Here is a 12,474-nt window from a genome sequence, read left to right as displayed (position 1 = left end):
GGTTAGTGTAAGCCCTACCAGGCTAGTGTTGATGATGGACTTGATCTGGTCTGCAACACTAAGCTAGTATTACCACACACAATGCCGCTAGCAATGTCAGGCATGACTGCCTGACAGAGTGTCCGCCCTGAGATTGGAAGGTAGGGGTTGTCCGGTCGAGTCATACAAAAGGCTGGAACCAGATGTGCTATGGGCCGTTCTGGCTCGGACAAGGCTTACTTATTTTGTGTTGTTGATGGTACCTTGACTGTACCCTGGCAGGTAGCTAGTGGTAGCCCTACCAGACTAGTGTTGTTGATGGACATGTCTGACTAGTGACTGGTGTACGGTACCTTGATGATACCCTGGCAGGTAGCTAGTGGTAGCCCTACCAGGCTAGTGTTGTTGATGGACATGATCTGGTCTCCCACGTTGAGCTTCCCAGAGCGGGCAGCTGGGCCGCTGTTCAACATGTTAGCTAGGATCACCGTAGGCAGGATGGAGCCCCAGCCAGACTCCACTATCACCACACCTAGGCTCTCACCCTTCTGCTTCTCCAACTCCAGCTATGGAGGACGGGGAGGGAGAGAGAGAGAGAGGGGGAGAGGGGCGAGAGAGAGAGAGACACCGAGAGCGAGAGAGACAGACTGAGTGAGAGGGGAGGGGGGAGACCGAGAGAGAGAGAGGGGGGGAGAGTTAGAGAGGGGGAAGGAGAGAGAGAGAGGGCCGAGGCAGAGGCTGGAGAGAGAGAGCGAAGAGAGAAGCGAGGGAGGGAGAAGAGTGGAGAGAGAGTGACAGAGAGAGAGAGAGAGAGAGAGGTGTGACACGGGGAGAGAGAGGGGAGGGGGAAAGAGAGGGGAGGGAGAGAGAGAGGAGGGGAGAGAGAGAGAGAGAGGGAGGGGGACTGAGGAGAAGAGAGAGGGGAGAGGAGAGAGGGGAGGGGAGGAGAGAGAGAGAGGGGGGAAGAGAGGGGGAGAGAGGAGAGGGGAAGGGAGAGAGAGGGAGAGAGAGAGAGGAGGGAGAGAAGTTCAGACTCTGCTATCACCACCCTTAGGTTCTCAGCCATCAATGTTAAGTTATTAAGTGTCTAGTAAACCGGAAAGTATTCAGAACCCTTTACTTTTCCCACAATTTATTACATGCAACCTTATTCTAAATAGATTAAATTAAATAAATCCTCAGCAATCTACACACAATACTTGATAATGACAAAGTGAAAACAGATTTTTAGAAATGTTTGCAAATTGATAGAAAAAAAAAGAAAAAAAAAAACTTATTTACCTAAGTATTCAGACCTATGTTACGAGAATCAAAATGGAGCTCAGGTGCATCCTGTTTCCATTGATCATCCTTGAGATGTTTCTACAACTTGATAAGAGTCCACCTGTGGTATATTCAATTGATTGGACGTGATTTGGAAAGATACACACCTGTCTATATAAGGTCCCACAATTTGGCCTCCTGAGTGGCACAGTGGTCTATGGCACTACATCGCAGTGCTAGCTGTGCCACTAGAGATTCTGGGTTCGTCCAGGCTCTGTCGCAGCTGGCCACGACCGGGAGACCCATGTGGTGGCGCACAATTGGCCCAGCCTCGCCAGGGTTTGGGGCGGGTTTGGCCGGCAGGGATGTCCTTGTCCCATCGAGCACTAGCGACTCCTGTGGTGGGCCGGACGTAGTGCACGCTGACACTTTCACCAGGTGCACTGTGTTTCCTCCGACACATTGGTGCGGCTGGCTTCGGGTTAAGTGGGCATTGTGTCAGAAGCAGCGTGGCTTGGTTGGGTTGTGTTTCGGAAGACACACGGCTCTCGACCTTCAACTCTCCCGAGTCCGTACAGACAAGACTGTAACTACCAATTGGATACCACGAAATTGGAGAAAACAGGGCAAAAAAATTATTGTCAGAGGAAAAACCAAGTCATGAGGTCGAAGGAATTGTCCATAGAGCTCCGAGACAGGATTGTGTCGAGGCACAGATGTGAAAGGTCCCCAAGAACACAGTGGCCTCCATCATTCTTAAATGGAAGAAGTTTGGAACCACCAAGACTTTTCCTAGAGCTGGCAGTCGGGCCAAACTGAGCAATCGGGGGAGAAGGACCTTGGTCAGGGAGGTGACCAAGAACCCGATGGTAACTCTGACAGAGCTCCAGAGTTCCTCTGTGGAGATCGGAGAACCTCCCAGAAGGACAACCATCTATGCAGTACTCCCCAAATCAGGCCTTTCTGGTAGAATGGCCAGACGGAAACCATTCAGTAAAAGGCACATGACAGCACGCTTTGAGTTTGCCATAAAGCACCTAAAGGACTCTCAGATCATGACAAACTAGATTATCTGGTCTGATGAGCCAAGATTGAACTCTTTGGCCTGAATGCCAAACATCACGTCTGGAGGAAACCTGGCACCATCCATTATGGTGAAGCATGGTGGTGGCAGCATCATGCTGTCGGGATGTTTCTCAGCAGCAGGGACTGGGAGACTAGTCAGGATTGAGCAAAGATGAACGGAGCAAAGTACAGAGAGATCCTTGATGAAAACCTGCTCCAGAACGCTCAGGACCTCAGACTGGTGCGAAGGTTCACCTTCCAACAGGACAACGATCCTAAGCACACAGCCAAGACAATGCAGAAGTGTCATCGGGACAAGCCTCTGAATGTCCTTGAGTGGCCCAGCCAGAGCCCGGACTTGAACCTGATCAAGCATCTTTGGAGAGACCTGAAAATAGCTGTGCAGCAACGCTCCCAATCCAGCCTGACAGAGCTTGAGAGGATCTGCAGAGAAGAATGGGAGAAACGTCCTAAATACAGGTGTGCCAAGCTTGTAGCGTCATACCCAAGAAAACTTGAGGCTGTAATCACTGCTAAAGGTGCTTCAACAAAGTACTGAGTAAAGGGTCTGAATATTTATGTAAATGTGATATCAGTTTTTTTTGTTTTTAATAAATTAGCAAACATTTATAAAAACCAGTTTTTGTTTTGTCATTATGGGGTACTGTCTGTAGATTGACGAGAAAAAACAAACAATTTAATACATTTTAGAATAAGAATGATGCCAACCCCTCTGAATCATAGAGGTGGTAAGGGCTGCCTTAACCGACATCCAGGTCTTTTCGGCGCACAGGGACCAATGGGTTAACTGCCTTACACATGGACAGAACGACAGATTTGACCTTGTCAGCTCATATATTCGATCCAGCAACCTTCCGGTTACTGGGCCAATGCTCTAACCACTTAACCACTAGGTTGCTTACTTAACCACTAGGTTGCTTACTTAATCACTAGGTTGCTTACTTAACCACTTGGTTGCTTACTTAACCACTCGGTTGCTTACTTAACCACTAGGTTGCTTACTTAACCACTAGGTTGCTTACTTGTACTCTTCAAAGTTATCTCTTTTAATTTACTGGAAGGAAGGAAGGAAGGAAGGAAGGAAGGAAGGAAGGAAGGAAGGAAGGAAGGAAGGAAGGAAGGAAGGAAGGAAGGAAGGAAGGAAGGAAGGAAGGAAGGAAGGAAGGAAGGAGGCAATACATCCTGAAGTGCATCACGGTCAACAATCAAAGCTCTGCTCACAACAGTAGGCCGTCACACCAATTTACACTTCAGTACACACACACACACACACACACACACACACACACACACACACACACACACACACACTTCACCTCTTTACAGTTGTCAGAGTTTGAGAAATGGACCAGGTCGTCATTGTACATTTCCTGGGAATTGATGATGTCACTGTATTGCTTCTGACTCAGGTCCTTAGGATTGATCCCATTGGCTCGGAGGAACTCCCTGTAGGCAACGCTGAATGCCTGTCCGATGGACTGGGCAATGAGCTGGGCCTGCGGAGGGGAAGGGGGCATAGGGAGGGGAAAAGGAAGGGGCCATAGGGAGGTAGGCCGGAGGGGAAGGGATATAGGGAGGGGATATAGAGAGGGGGCAAAGGGAGGGATTCCCGGTTGGTAGGGGATAACTACTCAATGGAAACTACAAGCTATTCAAGTTGACCACAATACAGAGGTGGGAGAGAGCACACAGTTAGGGACCAACTGAAATGATGAATGAAGACATAGCATGTGTTAAAGGGAGACATAGCACGTGTTAAAGGGAGACATAGCACATGTTATAGGGAGATATAGCACATGTTATAGGAAGATATAGCACATGTTATAGGGAGACATAGCACATGTTATAGGGAGACATAGCACATGTTATAGGGAGACATAGCACATGTTATAGGGAGACATAGCACATGTTATAGGGAGACATAGCATGTTAGATATAGCACATGTTATAGGAGATATAGCACATGTTATAGGAAGATATAGCACGTGTTATAGGAAAGCCAACAGAGTTAAATAAGGTAGGGCCTCTGTACAAGCCATATACATTTTCAAAGCTTTAGAATGATATTCAGTAATATTGTACTGTAATAGTGTATAGGCCATTCTATCTCAAGGCCATCTGACTGTTAAACAGCCATCACTAACGTAGAGAGGCTGCTGTCACCATACACACTCAAATCTCTGGTCACTTTAATAAATGGAATTAATAAAGGTATCACTAGTCACTTTAAATAACGCCACTTTAATAATGTTTACATATCCTACATTACTCATCTCATATGTAAATACTGTATTCTATACCATCTTGCCTATGCCGTTCGGCCATCGCTCATCCATATATTTAAAATGTACATATTCTCATTCACCCCTTTACATTTGTGTGTATTAGGTAGTTGTTGTGAATTTGTTAGATTACTTGTTAGATTTTACTGCATAGTCAGAACTAGAAGCACAAGCATTTCGCTACACTCGCATTAACATCTGCTAACCATGTGTATGTGACCATTAACATCTGCTAACCATGTGTATGTGACCAATAACATCTGCTAACCATGTGTATGTGACCAATAACATCTGCTAACCATGTGTATGTGACCAATAACATCTACTAACCATGTGTATGTGACCAATAACATCTACTAACCATGTGTATGTGACCAATAACATCTACTAACCATGTGTATGTGACCAATAACATCTACTAACCATGTGTATGTGACCAATAACATCTACTAACCATGTGTTTGTGACCATTAACATATGCTAACCATGTGTATGTGACCATTAGCATCTGCTAATCATGTGTATGTGACCATTAACATCTGATAACCATGTGAATGTGACCAATAACATCTGCTAACCATGTGTATGTGACCATTAGCATCTGCTAACCATGTGTATGTGACCATTAGCATCTGATAACCATGTGTATGTGACCAATAACATCTGCTAACCATGTGTATGTGACCATTAGCATCTGCTAACCATGTGTATGTGACCATTAACATCTGCTAACCATGTGTATGTGACCAATAACATCTGCTAACCATGTGTATGTGACCAATAACATTTGATTTGACCTTCGCAAACACTGTGCCAGAGAATCTCAAATAACAAAATCATTGCCCCAATAGATCAATAACATTCAACAGTACTCAAAGTTCAAGAGTGGGAGAATAGAACAGAATAGAACAGAATAAAACAGAATAAAACAGAACAGAACAGAATAGAATGAAACAGAACAGAATAGAATAGAACATAATAGAATAGAACAGAACAGAACAGAACAGAATAGAACAGAATAGAACAGAATAGAATAAAACAGAATGAAACAGAACAGAACAGAACAGAATGAAACAGAATAAAATAGAACCGAATGAAACAGAACAGAACAGAACAGAATAAAACAGAACAGAATAGAATAGAACATAATAGAATAGAACAGAATAGAATAAAACAGAACAGAATAGAATAGAACATAATAGAACAGAATGAAACAGAACAGAATAGAATAGAATAAAACAGAACATAATAAGAATATAATAGAATATAACAGAATAGAATAGAACAGAATATAACAGAATAAAACAGAACATAATAAGAATATAACATAATAGATTAGAACAGAATAAAACAGAACATAATAAGAATATAACATAATAGAATAGAACAGAATAGAATAGAATAGAACAGAATAAAACAGAACATAATAAGAATATAACATAATAGAACAGAATAGAATAGAACAGAATAGAACAGAATAGAACAGAATGAAACAGAACAGAATAGAATAGAATAGAATAGAACAGAATAGAACAGAATAGAACAGAATAGAACAGAACAGAATAGAATAGAACAGAATAGAACAGAATAAAACAGAACATAATAGAATAGAACATAATAGAATAGAACAGAATAGAACAGAATAAAACAGAACAGAACAGAATAGAATAGAACAGAATAGAACAGAATAAAACAGAACAGAACAGAATAAAACAGAACAGAATAGAATAGAACATAATAGAATAGAACAGAATAGAACAGAATGAAACAGAACAGAATAAAACAAAATAGAACAGAATCTTATTTTAAGGCTGCCAGCCCAGTACTCACGTCTTCTGACTCAAAGACATAGCAGATCATTCTGTAGTGTCTCTGTCCCTCTGAGGAGGAGAGATCAGCTTCAGTACAGTCCTGTGAGGATGTTCCTGCCATACGATGCGAGCCATCAGAACCACGATGCTCCCGATGTCTGCGATGTAGGATATGGAGCATAGCACTGTCCATCAGCGTCTCCTGGGGGGGTAAATAATATATGGCTGCTGTGGTAATATCTGTCCATCAGCATCTCCTGGGGTAAATAATATATATAGCTGCTGTGGTAATAACTGTCCATCAGCGTCTCCCTGGGGGGTGAATAATATATATGGCTGCTGTGGTAATATCTGTCCATCAGCATCTCCTGGGGGGTAGATAATATATATGGCTGCTGTGGTAATAACTGTCCATCAGCATCTCCTGGGGGGGTGAATAATATATATGGCTGCTGTGGTAATAACTGTCCATCAGCATCTCCTGGGGGAGTAAATAATATATGGCTGCTGTGGTAATAACTGTCCATCAGCATCTCCTGGGGGTAAATAATATATATGGCTGCTGTGGTAATAACTGTCCATCAGCGTCTTCTGGGGGGGTGGGGGGTAAATAATATATATAGCTGCTGTGGTAATAACTGTCCATCGGTCTCTCCTGGGGGTGAATAATATATATAGCTGCTGTGGTAATAACTGTCCATCAGCATCTCCTGGGGGGGTGAATAATATATATGGCTGCTGTGGTAATAACTGTCCATCAGCATCTCCTGGGGGGTGAATAATATATATGGCTGCTGTGGTAATAACTGTCCATCAGCATCTCCCTGGGGGAGTAAATAATATATATGGCTGCTGTGGTAATAACTGTCCATCAGCATCTCCTGGGGGTAAATAATATATATAGCTGCTGTGGTAATAACTGTCCATCAGCGTTTTCTGGGGAGTAAATAATATATATGGCTGCTGTGGTAGCCAACTTGTCCATCAGCATCCCCTGAGAGGGTGAATATATATAGCTGCTGTGGTAATAACTGTCCATCAGCATCTCCTGGGGGGTAAATATATATGGCTGCTGTGGTAATAACTGTCCATCAGCATCTCCTGGGGGGTAAATATATATATAGCTGCTGTGGTAATAACTGTCCATCAGCATCTCTAGGGGGTGAATAATATATATGGCTGCTGTGGTAAATAACTGTCCATCAGCATCTCCTGGAGGTGAATAATATATATGGCTGCTGTGGTAATAACTGTCCATCAGCATCTCCTGGGAGGTAAATAATATATATATAGCTGCTGTGGTAATAACTGTCCATCAGCGTTTTCTGGGGGTAAATAATATATATAGCTGCTGTGGTAATAACTGTCCATCAGCGTCTTCTGAGGGTAAATAATATATATAGCTGCTGTGGTAATAACTTAGTACAATAAGGCCTGAGGAGGTGTGGCATATTGGCCATATACCACAAACCCCGAGGTACGGAGTACTATTATAAACTGGTTACCAACTTAATTAGATCAGTAAAAATAAATGTTTTGTCATACCCGTGGTATACAGTCTGATTTTTGTTTTTACCTTTATTTAACTAGGCAAGTCAGTTAAGAACAAATTCTTATTTTCAATGACAGCCTACCGGGGAACAGTGGGTTAACTGCCTGTTCAGGGGCAGAACGACAGATTTGTACCTTGTCAGCTCAGGGATTTGAACTTGCAACCTTCTGGTTAATAGTCCAACGCTCTAACCACTGGGCTACCCTGCCACCCCATATAACATGGCTGTCAGCCAATTAGCATTCAGGGCTCGAACCACCCAGTTGATAAATGATATATATATATATATATATAGCTGCTGTGGTAATAACTTGGTACTGTGTGGAGTAAACGGTCCTGAACAACATGTCCACGGAATGCCCCTAAAGCTAGAAGAGCAAGACATAGGACTCTTACGATAGTAGATCAGATTTTTTCAATAAGGAGAATAAGAATTGAAACTGAAATTTCAGTCAACTTCCTGAATTGAAACCACAACCTGACGGCAGATGCAAAGCTAACACAGAGGTGAGTGTTTTCCCTAGACGCATAGCTCAATACTGTAGTTACACCTGTGTGTCAGCATTCAACACTTTGACTGCTTTGGTGGAGATGAAGAGGTCAACTTCTGTCACCATCTGAGAGTCTTCATCTTGGCTCTGTGGGCAGCAGATCATCATATATAAGGGATCGTCAACTAGATTCAGCCGCGGGATGATTTTTCTCTTGAGCGGATGTTCGGGGGCCGAACACAATTGCAAATCATTTGTAGACTGCAAATCGACCGCAAGAATCCCAAACAGATATAATATTTTGACTGAAACATAATAATTTCAAACCTTGCACTATTATTGTCTACGATCATGTGTCTCTCCATTATGCGTGGGAATACTAGGGGACAGATTAAATTAAAATCACTTGGAGCTGATTTCCTGCAGTTGGGAAATCCTGTCATAAATAGTAGCCTACCGGGGAACACACAAAACATGGTGAAAAGGAATGAGAGAGCTCCACCATGTGGCTGAAAAAGTGTACTCAACTGTGAGGTTTTCAAAAGGCAAAAATCCTTATTGTGGTTAGGAAGAATGCATATTCAGTTCAGCTGACATTCATTGTTCGATCAGAATATTAGGCGGGCAAAAAAATAGAATACCTTGACCTGGCTGACAGCCTCCTGCGCCTGGGCCATGCGTGTTCCCTTTAGATGGGTTCTTGTCAGACAGCAGCTGTGTGGAACCAAGGTAGTTAGCAGCAAAGATGATCCCATCTATCAGGTCCTCCGGCTCACACGGACCTGGGACTGGGCATGAGATTCAAAGTCAGAGTCAGGTTCAGAGTCAGATTCACATTTAGAATCAGAGTCACATTCACATTCAAAGTCAGATTCACATTCAGAGTCAGACTCACATTCAGATTCACATTCAGAGTCAGATTCACATTCAGATTCACATTCAAAGTCAGATTAACATTCAGAGTCAGATCCACATTCAGATCCAGATTCACATTCAGATTCACACTCAGGGTCAGATTCACATTCAAAGTCAGATTCAGAGTCAGAGTCACACTAACATTCAGATTCAGAATCAGATTCAGATTAACATTCAGATTAACATTCAGAGTCAGGTTCAGAGTCAGATTCACATTTAGAATCAGAGTCACATTCACATTCAAAGTCAGATTCACATTCAGAGTCACATTCACATTCAGTCAGACTCACATTCAGATTCACATTCAGAGTCAGACTCACATTCAGATTCACATTCAGAGTCAGATTCACATTCAGATTCACATTCAAAGTCAGATTAACATTCAGAGTCAGATCCACATTCAGATCCAGATTCACATTCAGTCAGATTCATATTCACATTCAGTCAGATTCATATTCACATTCAGTCAGTCACATTCACATTGAGAGTCAGATTCACATTCATTGCCAGATTCAGAGTCAGATTCACATTCACAGTCACATTCACAGTCAGATTCAGAGTCACATTCACAGTCAGATTCACATTCAGAGGCAGATTCAGATTACCATTCAGAGTCAGATTCAGAGTTAGATTCACATTCAGAGCCAGATTCACATTCAGAGTCAGACTCACATTCACATTCAGTCGGATTCAGATTAACATTCAGAGTCAGATTAACATTCAGATTCAGATTAACATTCAGAGTCAGACTCACATTCAGAGTCATAATCAGATTCAGATTAACATTCAGAGTCAGATTCACATTCAGCCAGATTCACATTCATTGTCAGATTCATATTCAGAGGCAGATTCCCATTCAGAGTCTGATTCAGATTAACAATCAGAGTCAGATTCACATTCAGTGTCAGACTCACATTCACATTCAGAGTCAGATTCAGATTAACATTCAGAGTCAGATTCACATTCACATTCAGAGTCAGATTCACATTCAGAGTCAGATTCACATTCACATTCAGAGTCAGATTCACATTCAGAGTCAAAATCAGATTCAGATTAACATTTCAAGTCCAGATTCACAGTCAGATTCAGAGTCAGATGCACATTCAGAGTCAGATTCACATTCAGAGTCAGATTCACAGTCAGATTCAGAGTCAGATGCACATTCACAGTCAGATTCAGATTAACATTCAGAGTCAGATTCACATTTAGAGTCAGATTCACATTTAGAGTCAGATTCACATTCAGAGTCAGATTCACATTCAGAGTCAGATTCACATTCAGAGTCAGATTCACATTAACATTCAGAGTCAGTTTCAGATTCACATTTCAGAAGGTCGCTATTGTCCCATTGCTGGGCAATATGGTTGCAACAGTACAGCAGCGTCAAGGTACACACCAGAAACCAATCACATGTCCGTTACTCAGGTATGGAATCAATGAACTATACAGAGAAATTACATTTACCATCCACGAAGCTGGGAACGAGCGTTGTTCTGTGTTGGTTCAGGCTGAGGTGTGTTGTTGCTGTCCTTTCTGTAGGGCCCGAGGGCTCTGGGCACTGGGGCCCTGCCAGGCTGCTGCTCTGAGACATCGTGAGGCATCTGGAACAGACAGAGGGAGATCTTACTAACAACTGGAACAGACAGGGTGGAGATCTTATTAACAACTGGAATAGACAGCGGGGAGATCTTATTAACACCTGGAATAGACACAGGGAGATCTTACTAACACCTGGAATAGACAGAGGGGAGATCTTACTAACAACTGGAATAGACAGAAGGGAGATCTTACTAACAACTGGAATAGACAGAGGGGGATCTTACTAACAACTGGAATAGACAGAGGGAGATCTTACTAACAACTGGAATAAACAGAGGAGATCTTACTAACAACTGGAATAACAGAGGGGAGATCTTACTAACAACTGGAATAAACAGAGGGGGGGAGATCTTATTAACAACTGGAATAGACAGAGGAGATCTTACTAATAACTGGAACAAACATAAACATGACCAGACTGCAGATGGGATTTAACCATGTAGGTCAAATCTGGTGCAATGTTTGTTGTACATGGTCCCTGTCAAGTAAACTAATAACATAAAACAAACCCTGTTGAGTTGGCAGCATCAGGCGGTTACCTGTGTCTGGCCTTGTCTGTCTCTCCTCTGGGGACTCCCTCTGTGGCTCTGTGTTCTGATGTGAAGCTGGTGACCCATTGACAGCCCTTGGATGGCTCTCCAGGCTAGGAGTGGAGTTAGAAGTAGGCCTTGGGATGGGGCTGGTGGTGTTCTCTCTGCAATGCTGCTGGGTCTGTCTGCCTGGTTCTCGGTCTGAAAGAGTGGGCCTGGATGTGGGCCTGGTGGCTCCTGGAGGAGGGGAGTCAGAGGGGGCCTGGGACTGGTGGTGCTCTCTGCGATGCTGAGGTGTCTGTCGGGTGTGGGAGTGTGGTCCTGTATTTGGGTCTTGTGGCTGGGAGGAGGCAGAGATGGGCCGGGACCTGGGGAGACTCTGTCTGTAGTGCTGCTGGGACTGAAAACTGGTCATTTTGGGCTTTACTGGGTGGGGAGTCAGAGTCGGAGCCTGGGGCTTAGTGTCAAGCTCTCTCTCTGTGTTGCATGGTCTGCCAGGCCTCTTTGCTGCTGAGGATGGTTCTGGGCCTGGGTCTGGTGGGCGGGAGGGGGTCAGAGTGATGGGACTCCCTCTCCGATCCTGGTTTGCCAGGCTTGGGTCTGGGCCTCTGACTGCTGGGTCTGGGCCTGGCTCTCCTGGCTGTGTGTAGGCTCAGTGGTGAGACTCTTTCTCTGCGATGCTGAGTCTGCTGGATCTGGGTCTGGTGAGTGGGAGGGCAGTCAAGGTGGGCCTGACGGAACCTTCTCTGTGGTGCTGCAGTGTCTGGGCCTGTGTCAGATGGATGGGTGCTTGTCTCTTGTGGTTTTGGGCCTGTGTCGGCAGGACCTGTCGGGCCTGGGTCTGGGCCTGTGTCGGGTGGGTGTGAGTCTTTGCCGGATGGGCCTGTTTTGGGCAGATCTGGGGAGGCTGGGTGTGTGTCTGCTGGGCCTGGCTGTGCTCCGTTTGGGCGAGGGTTTGAGGAAGGG

General features: G+C 43.9%; 1 pseudogene; it reads right to left on the bottom strand.

The window, feature by feature from the left end:
* Positions 1-218: 218 nt before the first annotated feature.
* On the bottom strand, positions 219-11,923 carry LOC121843249 (annotated as a pseudogene).
* Positions 11,924-12,474: the final 551 nt, after the last annotated feature.

The sequence above is a fragment of the Oncorhynchus tshawytscha genome, unplaced genomic scaffold (assembly GCF_018296145.1).
Source record: "Oncorhynchus tshawytscha isolate Ot180627B unplaced genomic scaffold, Otsh_v2.0 Un_contig_15002_pilon_pilon, whole genome shotgun sequence".
In the NCBI taxonomy this organism is placed as follows: domain Eukaryota; kingdom Metazoa; phylum Chordata; class Actinopteri; order Salmoniformes; family Salmonidae; genus Oncorhynchus; species Oncorhynchus tshawytscha.
Note: the sequence above shows the minus strand (reverse complement) of the source record. Positions and strands in the feature narration are given on the sequence as shown.